The 22,657-nt window shown below is 38.6% G+C and overlaps 1 protein-coding gene and 1 long non-coding RNA gene across 2 annotated transcripts in view; one reads left to right on the top strand and one right to left on the bottom strand.

Moving 5' to 3' along the window:
• Nucleotides 1–393: 393 nt before the first annotated feature.
• On the bottom strand, nt 394–2,239 carry LOC134806244 (uncharacterized). The gene is made up of 2 exons (XR_010146490.1): nt 1,980–2,239; nt 394–547 (listed from the first exon to the last, which is right to left on the bottom strand). It is a non-coding gene; the product is annotated as an uncharacterized LOC134806244 (long non-coding RNA).
• A 19,867-nt stretch (nt 2,240–22,106) lies between these two features.
• Nucleotides 22,107–22,657, top strand: part of LOC134806451 (venom dipeptidyl peptidase 4-like) — a 94,421-nt gene continuing 93,870 nt past the window's right edge. The window contains exon 1 of the mRNA XM_063779732.1: nt 22,107–22,254. The gene's annotated coding sequence lies outside the window, so the exon portion shown is untranslated. The remainder of the gene's footprint in view (nt 22,255–22,657) is intronic.

The raw sequence follows: 22,657 nt of genomic DNA on the forward strand, positions 1-22,657 counted from the left end.
ATTGACTATTTGTTAGTGTCATGCATACAAATGTAGTGAATAATCCTTTACCATGTTATTTTAATGGAAATGCACGAACGTGTTATGCTATTCTATTTCAGTCGGTCTCAGTACAAAAAGTACTGAGGTTAACTGAAGTAACATGACAGTTTCCGAGAAAATACGATGGCATGGGATTGTTTACTACATTATAATACCACTAGCAAAGGGAATTTACCCAACAACCTTTAATAGGTTGAAGTTGAAACAGATATTATAGTTATAGCAGTTATAGTCATACTTTAAAGAAAAATTAACTGTCCTACCGATTTAAGGGTGGTATTCCATCTGTCCAATACCTTTGTCCAATGTGTATTGCGTCTCACATTTTGCTTAATGAGAGAGTGAGACTGCGTTTTAAATCTACAATTTTATTTAAACTTAAATTAATAAAGACTAAATAACAATAAAGTGGTAAAGTTTTATGATTTCCATTGTACCGCCTCTAATGATCTCTTCTCAAATGGGAAAGTCTGTTTATATCTCGCTATGCCGAGACTCACAAATGCTGTAACAAACAATAAATTATTCCTTACTTTGCTAGTACATCCAAAATCCTGGACATATAACCTTTGTACATAAATATTGATTATATTTTAATAATGTAAAATTTAATAACATATATGGAAGCAGTATTAAATATAAGTAGTCAGAATATTTTAAAACAATCCGGAAGAACTTAATCAATAAGGATTAGTATGACTTTCATTTTAATGTTAACGACGACTCCATAGCTCACTTTAGTCTTACCGTGCGAAAAATACTCCCGATGCCTAACGATAACTATTGAAATTATTTGTGTCAATGTCAATTCAAGGGACATTAAGTACTATTTTATCAAATGCATCAAATAGGTCAAAAGTAAGTAACTTTGGAAAAAAATCAGGTTATTTTATCAGATATTTTAATTTGTAATTTTTTCAAGTAGGCTCACTATGTCTAGTAGATTATAAAGTAAATTAGATGTCATATACCTACTGAAGAAAATCCGGCCTCGGCCAATGCTTCTTCACTTTTTTTCTTTGTTAGTATTAGGTCCTTACCTATGAAATTGGCGTTTTTGTTCATAGATATAAGTCTGATCCTAGTTTTTTTTTTTTTACAAAAGTACATACACAATTACAATAAAACTACAGTGCACTCAATAAACAACGATTTTACATACAATTAATTGTTATTTTTTATTGTTAAGTGTTCAGAATTAAGCCTTGAAAATAGGTCTTTTCATGTGCTGTCGGTTCGAGTATTAAAATTACTTATATTTTTCTAATGGTACCAATTTTCAAGAAATGGTGATATTGAAAACATACCTTAAAGGTGTCAAAAATTACTGGAAAAATTTTGTTTGGTTTGAATTAGCCATCAAAAAAATATCCGCAAAATTAATTGTATGGAAATTCGTGTTTCGTTGAAATTCTCCGGACAAAACGCCAATTTCATAGGTAATGACCTAATATAATACAATTATGATAACTATTTCAGCTTATGTCTTACTCTGTCAGACATTCATCAATGATAACATAACATGGGTGATGCAATTTTCTTCATGGAAATGGTAAATTTTTAGCTTGCGGCTTTACTTAACTTTTGTTGTGTTGAAGTGTAAGTAGACTTAAATTTAGTCCAAATATTTATACATTACACTGCTTAGTTGCTTACAGTACTAAGAAATGTGGTACTGTGTGAATTTTGAATGTAAAAATTAAGAGTGATAAACACAAATATTTGTTCCTGAGTCATGGGTGTTTTCTATGTATATAAGTATGTATATAGTCATAGTACAAGCTTTGCTTGGTTTGGGGCTAGATCTGTGTAAGATGTCCCCTGATATTTATTTTAAAAGATGTTTGGAGCAAGTGATGCAATAAGTACTACTTTTGTAAATTTTGCTTTCTTACAGCGTTTAAAAATAACTTTTACAATACAAACGAGTTACTTACTGAGGGAAAAAGTAGAAACCAGTATTCTCCCAGGCAGAGTCTTGTTTTTAAACGCTAAATTTGCAAGATAACCTCCAATGCCAATCAGACCCACGGCTCCGAAAATTCTGCAGCCCAAACAGTCGCGAGGCGCTGCCTCCTCGGTTTTCGCTGACATTTTTAAGAAATATACTTGGATAAGTATTACTAGTATTACTTTATTATTATGTAAAGCTCATAATTTTTATAAAAGAAAGTTTTGCTGTTTTGATACTTTTGATTTTAGTTTTTAAACGTCAATGTCAGTGTCACATTCTCAGCAGTCATGCAATGTCAAACGCGTTTAGTTACTGCTATTTGTTTTTCCGAAATTCAGAGTCTCAATTTCAATGGTGACTTAAGGCGTTTAGTCAGTCAGATAGTCTAGATTAGTCAATTTTTCGCCAATCTGATTAAATTGCCCGATCGAATCAGGACGTGCGGACGCAAACGCTAATTTGGCTCGCCGAATTCAACCACCGATAATTACCGATATTACCGATAAAATGAGGTGCGGACGCAAGAATACCAATTTGTGACGCCAGTATTTTCGTTCTGGGACATTTTTTCAATTTAGAGGGCTCTAATATCACCATAAATCTAAAATTGGTGATTAAATTGGAGATTTACTCCAATTTAATTTCTGATCAAATCGGTCGATTTGATCATCTCGTCTGGATACCGCTTTATAGTTTGTCAAAGGACTGTCTCATTTCAATCATATACAGAGGTTATTCATCGGCCGCCAAATTGGTCGTGTCGCTTCGCGATTCATTTCTTTGTTTTTGCTCATTAATGTTGTTTAAAGTGTAATATTGATAGCGTATTATGCAGTAAATTAATGTGGAAGTGTGCAGATAACGAAAAATTGATCACGAAACGCGTTTAACCACCATTCTGGCGTCAACGCTGGGTAGCTCACGCAGGCCCGTGTAACGTCCAGCTATCGCCTTACAAGATCCTTAAAATTCAATTATCGAACAAGATTTTAATGAAACTGAATGAGAATGGATATGACCAAATAACTGGAAGAGACGCTTTTACTTAAAGTATTTTGAAAATGAAGACTACTGAAGACATTACTATCGGAATTAACCTAATATGAATAGTATTTACTGAAGACGTTTACCGGATTGAACTTACTGAAAAGACAAAAAATCTACTTATGACTAGGCAGTATGGCTTAGAGCTTTAGCCTGTCCTGATGGACGAAAAAAAAAAAATCAATCATAGACAGAGAGAATCATAATATCTTTGTCTTAAAATACTAGTACTAGCACCCAAAAGAAAAGGATGAGTATAGTTTTCCTGACTGACAAATTGGTTTGACCAACTATAATAAATAATCCGTAACTAATACAAATTTTTCCATATAAGCTGGCCGATGCACGGTTTCCTGATGAGGAATCTGAACTGGGAATACAGATTCGGAAACCTGAATGCACAATTTTCATACTAAATGTTTGACCAGCACACGTTCTGTAGTTTTCTGAACGGGAAAAATACCTAAAGACCCCTGTACACAATGGGCCAGCGCCGGCCAGTCCAAGGGAGGCAACCATGCGGTAGAATGAGATAGCAATATCACTTGCTCTCTAACGCATAAATGCGTCCCCCAGTCTGGCCCACGCTGGTCCATTGTGTACAGGGGCCTTAACGTTCGGTCCGAAGCGCTGTCTCGCTTGCACATGTCATTCCGATTCTGTGCGGAAAATTCCGTGCGTCTGCGGCCAGTCTAAAGCTGTAATACAAGGGCGTACCGAACCGCGACCTGGGTTCGGTCAGTAGATACACATATTTTTCTTGCTCTCACTGATCTTGTCTTATAGCTGCGTCCTTAACAGACGTGCGGCGGACCACCTTCCACTCGATCGAACAGACCTCAAACCGGACCAAAGTCGCAGTCCGGTATGCACGTCTGTTAGAGCTTTTAAAAACGTGGCGGAGGCTTCAAGGCCTGTCCAGACGGGTACGATTTTACGCCAATCTGATTAAATTGTCCGATTAAATCAGGCCGTGCGGACTCAAACGCCAATTTGGCTCGCCGAATTCGACCGCCGATTATGACCGATATTACCGATAAAATGGGGTGCGGACGCAAGAATACCAATTTGTGACGCTATTATTCTCGATGGGGGCATTTTTTTTAATTTAGAGCGTACAAATATCACCATAAATTAAAAACTGGTGAAAGTGGCCATATTGGCGTTTGCAGACGCACGGCCTGATTTGATCGGACAATTTAATCAGATGGGCGAAAAATGATTCCCATCTGGACAGACCTTCACTTTTAACCTACTCTGAAACAAGAGGCTGAAAGCATAAGTCACAAGTTAAAATTTTACAATCGCTTTCTTGTTTTACCGTGTCACCGAATCTGTAGAGGACAGATTGAGGACATTACAAATTCAAATTGCTACGTTGTTTTTATCAGGCGCTCAATTTATGTAAAACAAACGGCTTAAATAAATAAACACAAAGCAAAGTGTAATTTTGGCGATAAAACTTTGCTGTTTTACCCAACAAGTTAACAAGGCGGAATTTCCCCAGATTTTCCCTAAGGTCCCTTTTACGATGTTGCTTCGGTACTAAAACACCCGAGACAATATTCAACTAATAAATTTCGTTTTGCCAAAAACTTCTGGCACTGTTGGCAACAGCTTGGTCGTTATTCTTGAGGGTTACCGAGTTAGTTAGAGTTGGTCAAACCAATTTGTCAGTCAGTAAGAACCAGGAAAACTATACCTACTCATCCTTTTGGGTACTAATGTAAGACAAAGATAGTATGATTCTCTCTGTCTGTGATTGAAATGAGACAGTCCTTTGACAAACTATATCTTTGGGTGAACCATGGAGGGCTAGCCAAGATGATAATCATACGATTATCATACACCCATATGTACTATTTGGTACTATACAGTCCGACAAGAAATTGTAGAAAATTATTGAGGGCGCCACTTCCTACGTAACATGTAACTGTAACGTTTTTGGTACGTCAGTACCATGGCAACATTTTAGTATGGACATTTTTTAGTTCCATTTTATTTAATTGCTACTAGAATTAGACCAAGAAAAGTCATAAAGTTAGTGTTATTTTAAACGTCAAACTTCTATGAAATTTTGACGTATAAATAACACTTGCACTGCGTGGCCTATCAAAATCGCTGCAGTATTTTCTTGGTCTAACTCTAATTTCATAGAAGTTTGTCGTTTAAAATAACACTTGCACTGCGTGGGCTATGAAGATCGCTGCAGACTATTCTTGGTCTAACTCTAGGTGGAATACCACGCTTATGGAAGAGTGCTTGTGCCTATAACCCGACCATGAAAAAATGCTCGGTCGGTGATAGAGACAAAACATGGCACTCTTTTCTATTACCTCTTATAGGAATCGCTATAAGGCTATCTTTCTCTATTAAAGCGCGTCAGAGGGCCTACCGCGAAACACATTCGAAGTGTTGCATCTCTCTCGCACTTGTAAATTTGTACGTAAGTGTGACAGGGAGGCAACGTCGAACGTGGTTCGCGGTAGGCCTCCAGGCCCTTGACGGTGGGCCTTATGTTTCCCTGCTCGTTCGACTACCCTGTCCTCTGTAAGAAATCGTAATAGCACCCCTCTGCTATTGTCTCTAGCTCTCGACGGTCTCGACCTAGTTTCGAGCTGCCATCTTGTTTTGAACGCCACTCGGCACGGATTGTCTATGATAGCTTGTCAGGAAGTCAACAGGTTTACTTAAACCCCATTCAGCTCTGTACAGTCAGCTGCGGAACGATATCTTCCAGACAACTTTTGGGGCTACCCAATCCGCTAGGATTTGATGGACCCACGATTACTTAAACTTAAATGTTCGTGAAGACAATCTTTTTTGTCAATTTTTACATTTGTCTGTCTGTAATCTAAACTTGCAAGTAAAAAGATCCATTTCTTGGTTTCCAATGAAGCTGAAAATCTTCTTCTTCTTCTCTTCTTTCTTCAATATTATGGTACCACCGAGCTGATCTGATGATGGAGACAGGAGGTGGCCATTGGAACTCTGTGATTAAACAACGCAACATATATGTGAGTATAAAAGTAAGTACAATATAAAACACTTACAATAAATATTTAAATACATTATAAAAAACCTAACCTAGGGCCGCCAGCAGCAGGGCAAGGCCCAGGCTGCTGGTGGTCAGGCCCGCAGAGAGAGGAACCGACGTACTATACGCGCCGTGTCCAAAATTACCGCCTTCTGTATCAGACCCTTGATCCAACCACCCAGCGGGAGTCTCACTAGGTGTTGGTCGAGACTCTTCGCTATGTGACCGTTCGCAATACGATACGATGATAGGAACATGATCGTCGAGCCAACATCCCACATGGCGGCAATCTCGTGAGTCAAGGCACAGAATAAGTCCCTCCCTCCCTCCTCCCTGACACTGCGGGGTTGCGTAATGCATCGCAGCCATAATATGATATGTAGTGTTTGTTTAGTTTTTTAAAGTTTTGTTTTAAAATATATTTTTATATAATATGTTGTATGCTAGTTTAAGGTATTTATGTAATATTTTACAGTCGTTGACATCCAGTGTGGCCAGAGTAGAAAAGTTACCCGCCTTTGGTGGTAAAAATATATAATGGAGGGGCAGTTTGATTTACTTTGGAATAGACTGAAGGGCGAGCTAGAAAAGCAGACCACTATTATTACCGAGTCAGTCCACACATCCCTTTCCTTAGCATTTGATGAAAAACTAAAACCTATCATTCAAGAAAATGCAGAAATGAAAACAGAAATAGTAAAATTAAAATCTACAGTGAAGCGATTAGAAATTGATGTCAGAAAAAATAACCTAATACTCTTTGGTGTAAAAGAAGAGGAAAACGAAAATATAGAACTTATGGACATAGTTTTGGAAATTCTGAATGATATCAATAAGAACTCGATAAAGTCCAACGATTGGGATAGGTGGGAGATCAGTGAAGTGCAAAGAATTGGGAAAAAGGAAGAAAAAAGAATCAGGCCAATAAAATTAGTACTCACCCTTGGCTGGAGAAAAATGGAACTCCTCAAAAACAGAAAGAATTTCCCTAAGAATATAAGTGTAACTGAGGACTTCCCAAAAGAGACCCTCGAAAAAAGGAAGGCTCTAATCCCAAAAATGTTAGAAGCCAGAGAATCTGGCAAGTACGCCATCATTAAAAATGATAAACTTATTGTGAAGGAGAAACGTGAAAAGAAAGAGAACAATGATAAAAGAAAACGGGTTCCATCTTCCCCACCCAAGACCCCCCCAAGTAATTTTAGTACAACTTCTGGAGAGAACAGAGTGCCACACTCTCAGCCCAATAAAGTACCAAAAACTAATAATCATAACATAATTACAAAAAACGGGAGCTCACTCGAACAGACTCAATCAAAAAAACAATTAAACTACGGTAACCGAAGAACTCTCCCAAGCCGACTGGTCCTCGTGGGAGATAATGACCGCGACCCTCTAAACGGAACAAACGAAGAAGAAGAAGAAGAAGAAGCAAGTAAACTAAAAGGAACAAACACGGACATATATATAGCGACTCTGAACACGCGAACACTCCGGACCCCAGAAAAACTAATGGAGCTAGAACTGGCCATAGAAAATATGAAATGGGACATAATCGGAATCAGCGAAATGAGACGGTACGGAGAAGAAATTGAAGACAAAGGAAAGTATATAATGCACTACATTGGAGAAACCAAGGGACAGTTTGGTGTCGGTTTCCTGATCAAGAGTCACTGGGCAAACAAAATAGAAGAAATAAGGGGAATCAATGAGAGAATAGCACTCCTCAACATTAAACTTCCAACACATAACCATAGAGAAGAGATGTGGACCATCATTCAAGCGTATTCCCCAACTGAATCTGAAAACTCAGATCACAACACGAAGACGGACAAATTTTACGAAGATTTACAAGCAACCGTTCAAGACTCGTATAAAAACCTAATTGTGATGGGAGACTTCAATGGTCGAATAGGGGTTTGCAATGAAGGGGAAGAACAAATAATAGGAAAACATGGATATGGCCAAAGAAGTAGTAACGGAGAAAGACTAGTCAATTTTGCATTAGAAAATAAACTTAGTATTTTAAACAGTTTCTTCAAGAAAAAGAAGACAAAAAAATGGACGTGGACATCACCCAATGGTAAATATAAAAACGAGATTGATTTTATTCTGACCAACAACCGAAAAATTTTCAAAGACTTACATACAGTACAACAACTTAACTTCCATACAGATCACAAAATGGTAAGAGCATCACTGTCAACGAAGCTGAAACCAAAAAGAAGACAATTTCAGAATAAGTATAAAACTGCCTTGGTGTTAACTGGAAATAAGGAGTCACTTCTTGAAAATTTGAATACTACAATAAACAGACATGCGACCGTAAACTACAAGACGACCCAAGAACGATACGACAATCTACTGGATATACTCAAAACGCAAATTGTTAATACAAATAATCAAAACAAACAAACAGAAAATATACTATCTCCAGAAACTAAACAATTGATTATAAAGAGGAAAGAACTCTTAAAAGAAGGTAAAAACAAGCAAACTCGCGAAAAGATATCAGAAATAAGCAAACAGATACTCATGCATATAAGACAAGATAGAAAAAATAAACGACTGAACCTTATCAAAACATCCATTGAAAAAACTGGAGGACTAAGGAAAGCATTAAAACGACTTGATAAAAAGAAAACGTGGATGCCAAAGATCAAAAGCATACAAGGAAAGTGTACAAGCAAAAGAGAAGATATACTAGAAATTGCCACAGACTATTACAGAATACTTTACCAAAAACAAACAACACTACCGGAAGAAACCCAAATGGAAATATTCGCAGACACCGAACCAGTACCAAATATACTACAGGAAGAAACAATAAGAGCAATCAACACACAAAAACAAGATAAAGCACCAGGCTCAGACCAAATAACAAACGAGTTACTAAAACACACGTTACCAGTGATTGGACCAAGACTAACAGAAATATTCAACGATATCCTAACAACCGAAAGCATACCCAAAGATTGGATGAAATCAACTATAATACTAATACATAAAAAAGGAGACAAGGGAGACATGAGTAACTATAGACCAATAAGTCTAATGGCAAACATTTATAAGGTATTTTCAAAGATAATACTATCACGTATCACGGTCAAACTCGAAGAAAATCAACCCAAAGAACAGGCGGGCTTTCGAAGCAAATTCTCCACGATAGACCACATCCACGTCCTAAGACAAGTGATCCAAAAATACAGGGAATATAATAAAGTCTATTACTTAGGATTCGTGGATTTTAATAAAGCATTCGATACCATATATCATGATAGCATCTGGAAAGCGTTAACAATACAGGGAGTAGAGCCCAAATACATTAGATTACTCAAAAACATTTACTCGAACAGTACGGCCCAAGTTAAGCTGGAAAGAACAGGGGAAGAATTTCCACTCGAAAGAGGAGTCAGACAGGGCGACCCAATCTCACCGAAATTATTCTCCGCGGTATTAGAGATGGTCTTTAGAAACTTGGAATGGGATCGAAATGGAATCAACATATACGGCGAAAAACTTAACCACCTACGTTTCGCAGACGATATCGTCCTGTTTTCTGAAGATCCAAGTAACTTAGAAGAAATGTTACAACAGCTATCTGATGAAAGTGCCAAGGTAGGTCTCTCAATGAACACCTCCAAAACAAAGGTGATGACAAACTCAACTAGAGTAGATATTAAAGTAAATAATGGACAAATACAGTATGTGAATGAATACATATATCTAGGTCAACTAATAGCCCCAGAAGATACGATGCAAAAAGAAATAAACAGAAGGATTACAAATTGCTGGAAACGATTCTGGTCTTTGAGCGAAATTATGAAGGACAAAGACATGCCCATCAAAGAGAAAAGGAAGGTATTTGATACGTGTATCCTCCCATGCTTATCGTATGGATGTCAAACATGGGCACTGACCGAACAACAACTAAATAAAATAAAAGTGTGTCAAAACGGAATGGAGAGAAGTGTTCTAGGAGTAAAACGCAGAGATAAGATTAGTCTACAAATTATAAAGAATAAAACTAAATTCAAAAACATCCAATATGTTTACAAACGATTAAAATGGAGATGGACAGGGCATATGTTAAGGGAAAGAACAGAAAAGTGGACAAAAATAATACGACATGGGAAGACGACATAAGAAAGATAGCTGGCCCTACATGGAGACGAGCTGCAAAAGACAGGATTAAATGGAAAGGTTTAGAGGAGGCCTATGTCGAAAGACAAGCTGTAAAAAGGAAGAAGCGAAAACCGGTTGCCGATTCACTTAGTTAAGGAATTAGATATATAATATATAGTGTAGTATAAAAAAAACATAGTGCAACTTAATACTTATATTCTCTTTATTTATTTTTCGTCTTAAGTTAGGTATTTTTATAATATGAATATAAAAGTAAAATATAAAAACACTTACAAAACAATAAAAAATACATATAAACACATTATAAAAAAACCTAACCTAGAGTGCCGCCGGCAGCGGGGCAGGGCCCAAGCTGCCGGTGGTCAGGGCCGCAGAGTGAGGAACCGACGTACTATACGCGCCGTGTCCAAAATTACCGCCTTCTGCATCTGACCCTTGATCCAACCACCCAGCGAGAGTCTCTCTAGGTGTTGGTCGAGACTCTTCGCTATGAGACCGTTCGCTGACACGACTATCGGAACAATGATCGTCGAGTCAACATCCCACATGGCGGTAATCTCATGAGCTAAGTCTAGGTACTTGCTGGACTTGTCCTTCTCGGCCTTCACGAGATTCTCATCATGGGGGATGGTGACGTCGGCGAGCACGACCCGGCGCTGCGATCGGTCTATCAGCACGATGTCAGGCTTATTGGCGACAATAGTCCTGTCAGTGATGATAGATCGATCCCAATAGAGCGTGGCACGACCATTCTCGAGAACAGGCGCAGGTAAGTACTTGTAGTACGGTACTTCGCGGTCCACAAGGCCGTATAGAAGAGCAAGTTGCTGGTGAATAATCCTGGCTACGAGATTATGTCTGTGCAAGTACTCACCGTTAGCAAGATGAGAACAACCGGAAATGATATGCCTGAGTGACTCTCCGGGACGGCGGCATGCCCGACAAATGTCGACCGTACCGTCCTTCAGGATATATTTCCGATAGTTGTTCGTCATCATCACTTCGTCCGCAATTGCACAGGCAAAACCCTCGGTTTCTCCGAAGAGGTCCCCGAATCGTAACCAGTTCACCGACGCGAGCAGGTCCACATCGGGTCCCGTGAGGGCCTTGTAGAACCGCCCGTGTAGCGCCTTACTCTCCCATGCCGCCTTGCGATCCGCAGTACTTAGTACCACAGGTTTGCGCCAGTTCTCGTTTGCCAAGGAGAGCGGCGTGAGGTTCCTGTCTACTGCCACCACATCACGATGCATCCCACACTCGTTGTTAAGGAAATAATTCCTGAGATTGTACACCTCGCGGTTGTGGAGATCCTTGGCGTTTAGGAAGCCTCGGCCTCCACACTTCCGTGGGATGTACAATCTCATAACTGACGAGCGTGGGTGTAGCATGCGATGTGTGGTGAGCAGTGATCGGACCCTCCGATCCAGGGCGTCCAGCTCGGTCTGAGTCCACCTTAGTATGCCAAAGGAGTATGTGAGAAGAGGCATTACCCAGGCGTTGAAGGCGCGCACTTTGTTGCCTCCTGACAAAAGACTGTTAAGGACTTTTGTGAGCCGACTGAAAAAGCGCTCCTTCACCGACCGTCTAATACCCTCGTCCTCAATACCCAACGACTGTGACATACCAAGGTATTTATAGGTCTCTGATTCAGAGATAGACCTGAAAGACATTGTCTCAGAAAGTTGTAAATTTGTTGAATTTACAACCTTCCCCCGCTGTACATGCATAACCGCACATTTATCGACACCAAACTCCATGTTGATGGCACTACTGAAGACTTCGGTGGTTTTCAGTAGCTCCAACAAGCCTTGGGTATTTGATGCAAATAATTTGAGGTCATCCATGTACAGAAGGTGAGAAATAACTTCACCCTCTCTCCGAAGCCGGCAACCTAGTCCCAAATCCTTCAGCAGGGTGCTGAGGGGATTCAGAGCTAGGCAGAACCATAGCGGACTCAGACTGTCGCCCTGAAATATTCCTCGTTCAATCCTTATAAAATCCTGTGGGCCAGGTCGGTCATCCCCGCCTCCTGGTTGACGAAGGACTGTGGTCCACTGCCCCATACACGCGCTTAGGAAGGCTCTCAAAGCTGCATCAACTTTGTACAGCTCTAAGACCCTCCCCAGCCATGAATGAGGCACCGAATCATAGGCCTATATTATTATTATTATATTACACAGCAATAAAGGCTTATTTTATTTATTTTATTTTATTTATGTAATATGGGCCATTAGTTGCCTGAAATAAAGATTTTCATTTCATTTCATAAGTAATAGTACTACCGTACAGACAGGACACTTCCTACAAAACCGAAGTTTGACAGCGATTCACGGTCGAATCATGATATCCCTTTGTAACTAATGGCTCTATCCCTTTCGACTATTTAATGCGGTCAAAATTCAAGTAATTATCATATCTGTGGTCGTGCACGCAAAGGGACGTCAAGTTGTGCCAACCCTAATAATTGCTCGGAGCAATCTCCCCACTGACCAAGGTAAGGTCATTATTTCTTCCTCATTGGTGACGTCACCCTTAGCGGCGGGGGAGCACCGCGGGCAACGTAAATGGTCAATTAAATGACTAATTATGATAATGCCATGACAGTTAATGTGATTTCGCTTGCTTGTAGGGGAATTATACCTAATAATGACTTCAACTCGGAACAAGAAACTTGGTATAAATACAAATTATCATTACGAAAATGTGTGTAATAAAAACGACCCGTCCCGGCTTCGCACGGGTTACACAAAACCTTAACAAATTATACACCTAAACCTTCCTTAAAAATCACTCTATTGATAGGTGAAAACCGGATGAAAATCAGTAGTTTTTGAGTTTATCGCGAACATACATACACACAAACAGACAGACGCGACGGCGGTGACTTTGTTTTATAAGGTAGTGATGAATGTATAATTAGTTTCGATATCTTCAAACCAAGAAAAGAGCGTACTTACTCCTATCCCAAACGCCGGCAACGCAGTTGCAACCCGTCTGTGCCCATGGACAACGGTAATAACTTACCATCAGGCAATTGGTCTGCTCGTTTGAGTATAAATGAAAATGTCACGCAACCATTGTGAATCGACTACAAATGGAAATGAAGAAATCCTATAATCCATGAGAACCAAGGGCATTGATATTAATATAATAGTCAGTATCACTACAGGGTCTCTATTGTTTCCCATAAAGTTTTAAGTCATAATGTATGGTTTCTCCACATTTTCGTTAGTTATAAATTAGTTTTTCTCAGAAAGACGTAACTTTTCAGGATTGCCATAAAACAAACCTAACCTAACCTATCTATAGGATAACCTTACGATAATCCTGAAAAGTTAACTGTTTATGTGTTATGACCAAAGAGAATAGATAGTATAGAGGGCTATTTCCAAAGTAAATTTTGTAGTCACGGTACATGTTCTGCCATCTATCGACACACGATTTAAACTTAAAATAAAATTGAAAATGTAATAAATGTAAAAAAATGTTTACGGATAAATTATTTTTAATTTTTATTGTTCCATACTGACCCATGTTCTTTCACTGATATTTGTTAAAATTGTTAAATAAATATCAAACGGTGTCGTCAACGCCATCTAGCCGAGAATAGGCCAAAGGTATGGCACCATCTATTCGAGAATGACTTTTTCTTGATTTCCGAGGCACGTTTTTTTCTTAGACTTTATTTATCTTATACGGAGTTATATATATCTCTGGTTATGACTAACGATAATCTGACAATCATTACATTCAATAATTATGTCAAACAAAGGGATCCGATCACTTACATCTTATAAAAGAAGGTCCCCCGCGGCGTCTGTCTGTTTGTATGTTCGCGATAAACTCAAAAACTACTGAACGGATTTTCACGCGGCTTTCACCTATCAATAGAGTGATTCTTGAGGGAGGTTTAAGTGTATGACATCGGTTACACGCTAATTCTGGCGTCAGTTCAGTCCATCATTCTGGTCAGAACGACGAGAGAATTATCGTGTAACACTCGCGACTGATGGACTGATGGTCTGGACTGATGAAAATTTAATATTTTAGATAATATTCGTCAGTCCATTTTGAATGACAGAAAACTGATAGGACTGATCGTGTAACCTGTTTGTGTCATTCTCGCGTCAGTCACCATATCAGACAAGGCTAAATGACTGTGTTGCGTTCTGTGTCCAAACGGCGACTGTGTCGTAATTTTATCAGTCTGTTGTCAGTCTGGACTGATCGTGTAACCGTGTCCATTTTCCCTCATTCTGGCATCAGTCAAAACTCGAATAAGACTTATGACTGAACTGACGCCAGAATTAGCGTGTAACCGATGTCTATAATTTGTTAGGGTTACCCGTGCAAAGCCGGGACGGGTCGCATACAAACGTAGTCCCCATTTCCCTCTCTGGATATTGACATTATGGAAAATATTCTTTCATCACACTTGCTCGAAAAATATCTTATTTCATGCAGGTGTACTGAAGGGCAAATAAATGCCTATATTGTTCCCGCGAGAGTTATGTATTGTGAAAAAGAAGCTATAACTCCCTAAGGAGTTCGATGTACAGTAGAATCCGCTTATAATGACATCGAAGGGAAGTGACAAACTAAGCGGATGTCAAAATAAAGTATAGTTGATTAAATTCTTATTTTTGTTAAATTTCCAAATTAGTCTCAATTTCCTGTGTGAGAGATGAGGTTTGTTAACCTTGTACCAATTATCAACTTTCACCGAGAATCAAACTAACAACTTAAACGCCACGCACGCACCAAACGTCCTCCCAGGGATAGACGCGGGGACGGCCACGAAAACCACCGTATGCTGCAAATGTGTCAGTATAACCGGTCATGATTTCATAAAAATAGGATTTTTAGTTCATAGTAAGCGATTTGTCACTATAAGCGAAGTCATCTTATCCGAAATTGACACAAAGAATTTTATATGAAAACCAAACTTCGCACAGTAATTGCGTCATAGTAAGCGGTTGGTCAGTATAAGCGGAGTCATAATAAACGGATTCTACTATTTCTACTGTATAATAAAAATGGCCCTTCGTTTCACTTTATTCCGTAAACCGCTAAACCGCTTCATAATAGTGTTACCATAACAGTATCAGTATTACACATGTTTGTAAATAAGTTATACTTAGTACACACCGATTTATAAGAATTCAGTGGTGTCACAATACTCACAATACGGCGGCGGAACCAGACTTATCAATAAAAACCAAGTTAATTAAGAACGACGCTTAATCATTTTATTTCAAATAACAAGGAAACATATTAAATGGTTGTGTTTATAAAATATACACCCATAGTAGAAAAAGTAAGAGCGAATCGCGAGCGTGGTATGGGCATGTGATGCGGAGGGATGAAAGTCATGTGACGAGAAAGGTGTTATGAATGAATGTGGAGGGAATTAACGGGAGAGGAACCGAGGAAAAGGTGGATGAACTGTGAGATATGAAACGAGAGATGTTAGTTATCTTCTCTTTTAATGAAATAAGTTTTTACGAAATTAAATATTCCTAGCTTAAAATAAAATTTGAACCCTATACAAATTTTCAACCCCCTTTAAACCCTTTTAAGGAATGAATTTTTAAAAACGCTGAAATTACTTTTCTTGTATTCTAATAATATGTCCTTAAAATACCATGATAAATCGGAATACCTCCACATGAAGCGGTACAGGGACAGTCGCACCCAAAGACAGAACCTACTTGTCCTACTTGTGGGTGAAAACACTTACAAAGGAGTGTCCAAGTTTAAATACCTTGGGTGCACTGTCTCGGATACACATACAAGGGAGGACGAAATCAACATCCGAACTCAAAACGCCTTACGCTGCAGTGCTGCGCTCCATAAGGTTTTGGTGTCCAAGCTTCTTAGTAGACGTACTAAGCTACGGATCTACAAGACCGTGATCCGCCCCATTCTGATGTATGGGTGTGAGGCTTGGACACTAACACTCAAGGAGGAGAACAGCCTTTTAGTCACAGAACGTAAGGTGTTAAGGAAGATTCTGGGACCCGTCAAAAGAGACGATGGCAGTTGGAGGATCCGAAATAATGCCGAAATAGAACATCTGATAGCCGAGCCGAATATAATAGGTGAGACCAAAGCGCATCGTCTCCGCTGGCTTGGCCATCTCGAAAGGATGGGTGAAGATCGGGCAGCCAAAAGGGCCTACTGGGGTCGACCAACTGGGCGCCGTCCTATTGGTCGTCCTAAATACCGTTGGGCAGATAGAGTGGAGGCAGATCTCCGTGAGCTGGGCGTCGGCGAAAGCTGGCGGGATACCGCTCTGGACCGATCAAAGTGGCGTGCTCTTGTGTTGGCGGCCAAGACTAATTTTGGGTCACCGCGCCAACCAAGTAAGTAAGTAAGTAAAATACAAAGATTCAAGTTCCGCACTCACAAAATATTTGATCTCCATACAAACTTTCAACCCCTTTCTCACCACCTTGGGAGATGAATTTTCTAAAATGCTTAAATTCGTTTTCATGTTTTTGCAAAGTTTCAAGTTCGTAGCTTAAAATAAAATTTGCACGCCAAGACGAACTTTCATCCCCTTTTTAACGTTGAATTTCCAAAAACGTTGCAATTACTTTTTTTGTAATCGGCTATTATGCCTTTCTAAGCAGTTTCAAAGCATTTGTAATGGATTCAAACTTTCAACCCCCTTTTTAACCTGTCAGGGGATGAATTTTACAACACGCTGCGCCGACCCCAAATGAATGGGATAAGGGCAAGCGAAATGTTTATAAAATATACAAAACGGTAAGCAGGACCATAGCTATATGTACCGTTTAATATCGCTGATCTAATGGTATTGCCTGTGGGGATATTGCGAAACGGCACCAGCTGCCAGTTACTAGACGGAGAATGTACGGATACAGATATGTTTCACCTCAATGCAATCATTTACACATACCAATGGGTAAACCTATAGCATACCTTGCTTAAAATATACACTTCCAACTAATATTAACATAGTTAACACACATCCGACGACCGGTCTGGCCTAGTGCATGGGTAGTGTAGTGACCCTGCCTATGAAGCCGATGGTCCCGGGTTCGAATCCTGGTAAGGTCATTTATTTGTGTGATGACACAGATATATGTTCCTGAGTCATTTGTTTTCTATGTATGTATATAAAAAGTAGGTACCCACAACACAAGCCTTCTTGAGCTTACCGTGGGGCTTAGTCAATTTGTGTAAAAATGACCTAAAATATTTATTTTTTATATTATTTTGTCCTCCTTTTTAATAGCTTTTTTTCTTTTGTCACTTAACCTATATTTTGTCTTTAAACATGCCTTGTAAGGTACGTATAATAATTATTATAAAATGTAACCAATACTACTTTCTACAAGTACAAAATTTATAGTGCATAACGATAACATAACAATAGGGAGAATTTCCTTAAACAATAGCCAATTTTATTTATGTAATGTTTGACTGACTATAGTGACTATAGGTACCTAGTACATCATATTGTTAGGCACCAGATAAATTAGATAAAAAGATAAAAGATAAAAGATTTTTATTCGTGACGATCACAAAACATGTACGAACATGTACAGACAACAACAGCAAGAACAGAAGAGAACAATAAGTGTGCATCACGAAATTAGCGGTATAACCTATTAGAGTTATTTTGTTAGGTACCAAGGAAATAATTCAAACATCAAAATTCCGAAATGTATTCTGTCCCAAGGGCTCTTTCACAAGTTAATAGAGTTAGACCAAGAAAAGTCTGCAGCAATTTTGATAGCCCACGCAGGGCAAGTGTTATTTATACCTACGTCATAATTTCATAGAAGTTTGACGTTTAAAATAACACTTGCACTGCGTGGGCTATCAAAATCGCTGCAGACTTTTCTTGGTCTAACTCTACAATATTTACGGTATACTCATATACCTACCTAGTGACATTAAAAATACATAGCAGAGTACAACATAAGTATACATATGTTGTACACCCCTCTTTTTCCGTCGGGGGTTAAAATGAGATGGTATAGGGCGACCTACTGTACATGCAGCAGAAGTTTTAAGGGGTCCACTGATTAACAGTCCGCCGGACGGTATCGGCCGGTCAAAATTTTGTTCTTACTGACAGGCCGATACCGTCCGGCGGCGGCGGACTATTAATCAGTGGGCCCCTTTACATATTTACTTACTTACCTACAAAATTTCTACTCGCTCTATTTCTAAGTTTCTTCATGCATACAATTTTGCGACACATCCATATTACTTACTTTGATTTCAAAATGGAAAATGTGTCCCGAGATTATTTATTCTAAAGTAAAATAGAATAGAAGAATAACACTATTAAGTATTGTAATAAATTCACTCTCAAGTAAGATGTTTGTCATTAAGAGTCCGCAGCAAGCTCGGCCGATATTCACCTTCCTATACTTACAAAAGGAGTTTCGTTCTCATTTTAAAACTACGTGTTGGATTGTAATGAAACTTTGCACCTAGAATGACATGAGGTATATATCCTTAGATAAATGCTCTAAGGATATACCTCAAGTTTTTCATACAAAACTTGTTTTTGCTCTATTTCGTTTGTTTTATAAACTGATTATAGAAATAGATATACCCTTAGAGCATTTAACAACTGGAGTTGCGTTTACGAGCTTACCCCTCTGGCGAAAAACTTGCACAACTGTGCAAACTTTTGTATGGACTGACATGGCTATTTGTACGTTTGTACAAATCATGTAGAAATAGCAATACATTTGACGTCCCCTCCCCCGCAAAAATCGGCAGACTATTTCGTAAAGAAAATGACAGCGATGACATCTCCTTTCTAATTGCTCTAAGTGGAAGGTAGAGGTAAGGAATACAATCTCCATGTAATTAGTTAATGAAAAAGTGTCCGTCAAAAACCTTAAAGGGGCCCACTGATTAACAGTCCGCCGGACGGTATCGGCCTGTCAGTTCTTCGGAACTGTCAAAATTTTGTTTTAACTGACAGGCCGATACCTTCTGGCGGACTGATAATCAGTGGGCCCCTTAAGAGGGAAGGATACTACGTAATCGTCCATACAAAAAGAGAAAACGTTTTTCTACTTCTAAATATTTTCCATTCTCCATGATTTTTAGTACGGTATTGACACAATGAAAACTAGGTTTATGGGTTTTATTTTTTTCGCTGCTCTGGAGTGATTTAGAACAGTTATAATAGCTGACAGCGTGCCCAGCTTTTGCAAATATTCTCCCATAAAGGAGTTTTTCCATAAAGTCATAAAGGATTTTCCTTACCTCTACCCTCCATATTGCTAAGTTCAGATTTCGATAGGTAATTTACCGTTTTCTCGTACTTTTGATATTATTTTTTTAGGTGTGTCCTAGAGACGCTGTACAATCCTCCGATATAATTCTTGCTCTTTTTTTAGTATACTTAGAAAGGGACAGTATCGTTTGGAGTGGAGTGAAGTTAGGCACATAAGACCGGAAAGAAACGTAAAACGTGACTGACATACGGCACGTTTATTCACTGAAAGTAAGTGAAAAATACTCTGCCAACTGATGGTAGAGGCTCTGAAGCTACATAAACTAATTACAGGACTGAGTAGTTTCAGAGCAATCTAGCTATTCGTTTTAAAATGAGAGCGTAATTACGTTTGTATGGAACACCAAGCTTGCTGCGGACTTTTAAGAACAGAGTAATATTATTCTTTCAATTTTCTTTCCATTTTATCACTGACAAAAAAGCCCATTTAAGGAAATTAGGCCATAATTACTTTCAGTTATGTTATGAGGACTTTTCTTTGTTTTATTTTTCTGCGGATTTGGCGGGGGTCCGATGGAAATTAGTTTTGTGGTCATATTATTTCATGCTTGGTGGTGGTTTACTACATTTATTTGCGGTTGGATGCTGGGAACATTAATGCATGTACAAATACGCAAGTAGGTAAGTACCATGGATCGCCCATACCAACCCATACGGGTTAACTGTCCATCTTTGGACCTTATGCCCGTTGGAATAAGGTCTAACGACGGACAGTTAACAGTGTTGCTGTTTGTTTAACGGGTTAGAAGGTTATTATTTCGCGGATCTAAAGTCTGACATTTTACGGCATAGCCTAGTCGGTAGTCTACCTACGAAGCAGGGGGTTCGAATCCCGGTAAGGGCATTTATTTGTGTGTTCAACACGAATATTTGTTCCTGAGTTCTGGATGTTATCTAAAAGGATGACTCACGTTAGACCGGGCCGTATACGTTCCGGAGCTAGCTTCCGGCGCCTCGTTTTCTATGGAAAGCACCACGCGATCACCTCGCCATGTCATAGAAAAGTAAGCACCGGCCCGGACACGGCCCGGTCTAACATGAGTCATCCATAATGTATTCATCTTTATAAGTATGTACAATGGTCGCTAGTACACATAGTACAAGTTTTGCTTAGTTTGTGGCTAGGTCGATCTATAGAAGATCGTCCCTAAATATATTTATTTATTCATATGTTTTTTCGATAATTATTCAATACCTAAAGGATACCTGGACGGAGCAATAAAGCCCTTTGACTTTGTGCACGTCACTAGCGCAGGGCGTTAAATGGACATTTTGCATACGATGAATATTCTATTAGCTACTCGTCTGTTAATATATTGAACTTGATTACCTAGGTGCTCTAGGTAATACGGGTGTTAGGTAGAGCTACCGGTAAGGTCCTTTTAAATTTCTGTGTATGTATTGTATAACTATGTACTTATACTGAAATAAATGATATTCTATTCTATTCTATTCATTTATAATTAAATGGGTCAAACACAAAACTGTGCTTGCGTCTTACCTGTAGACATACCCAAATTTAAGGGCTAAAAAGATTAATTTTCTTATTCAACTCTTGTCCGCATGAGGTACTTACTCCTTTTATTTGGATAGGTATGATAAAATCATTATCTACATGCCCACAAGCTGTTAACTAATTGCCCACAGGAGATAAAACTTGTGCGTTCGTCCGAAATGTACAGGAACTTATAGGTATAAGTAGCGTAAAACGGGGTGAGTAGGTTTCGCGGGGAGAGGTGGGTTATGAATGTGGAGAGAAGGTTTGAGAGGGGGGGTGAGAATGAGAAGGGATTTTAAGGATACTGCTACAAAAATAATGTATTCCAATTTAAACTGGAGCTATAGTAATACGCATAATAAAAAAAAATCGATCCACCATTCTTCCAAAATCACCTTTGTATGAAAACCCCTCTCACCCCAAATACGAGGCACTACGGGGTGAGGTGGGTTTTCCTCTTTATCGTCAAAGTTATGAAATGGAACTACCCAAAATAAAATAAAAACTAAAATACAAACGTCCGGAACACTTAATTTATACACCATTCAGTTTTCATATTATGTAAAAATAAAATGTTATCGAGGTTTGAATTTCAGTTTTGACCCTACTCACCCCATTTTACGGTATAGGAAAGACGCGAACACAGTTGTGCGTTTGACCCAAATATGTTAAACTTAATTTCGTCAACTTATTCCAAAATACACGTTTTTTACAATTAATTTGGCGTTAATTTCCTCAACGTATAAAATTACAAAATCTTGATCACCAAACGTTCACTTACATACGTGAAACGATTTAAGTTTGCCGTTTTGTAGCCAAACAATCCATTCAAAATACGACTTTGTCTCCCACGTTTAAGGTTCAACTTTCAACCAGTTGTATCACAAAGTTAGCCATACAGTTGAAACATAGACAGTTGAAAATCGCGGCAGTTGCGGCCCGTACTCCGACAGCGCTGTACGCGCGACGGAACCACGATCGGCATTTGTTTTGTTTACAAAATAAATATGAGACGTCAAAGACCAGACATCGGTTTAAGGTGAAGTGTTAGTTAAGTGGAAGAAACTCTCTCATCATAGCAAATGCGCCATTGGCGTCGGAGCCCACGATTTGTGAGTTTAAAAGTGAAAAATTATGTTTTCAAAGTGTTTTCAATTAAGTGTAACTGGAAAGCTGAAACTGTAAAGTGAGACTGTTCAGGATAAACTTTATGGACTTGACTTTGAAGAATTGGATTGGTAAGTACTGAAAAAACTTAAATTTATAAAAATGCATGATTGTTAGATACTGAGATAAATATTTAGTTAAGCTTGAGAAATTACATTAATTATTTATTTGAAGCAAGACTCTAAGTAAATAGGTTTAATTCATTCTTTATTTTTGTTTGAGATATATACCTATCGGAAACTACCTATTTATGTATTACGAAGAATTCGAGATTATTTTACCTACAGCTAACCTTCTTGAAATTGTTTATATCATTGACTGTTTTTTATCCTCGTAGGTACATTGTTTTCATTTTCCTCGTTAAATTGCCATCATTTACTGAAAATTGTACAGTCAAACAATTAAATTTCAACAGCATTTAGCTGTACTTTCAGTAGCAATTTCCAAAAATTATGGAAACTTTCAGAATCCTCT

This window comes from Cydia splendana, chromosome 3 (genome assembly GCF_910591565.1).
Source record: "Cydia splendana chromosome 3, ilCydSple1.2, whole genome shotgun sequence".
Lineage (NCBI taxonomy): Eukaryota > Metazoa > Arthropoda > Insecta > Lepidoptera > Tortricidae > Cydia > Cydia splendana.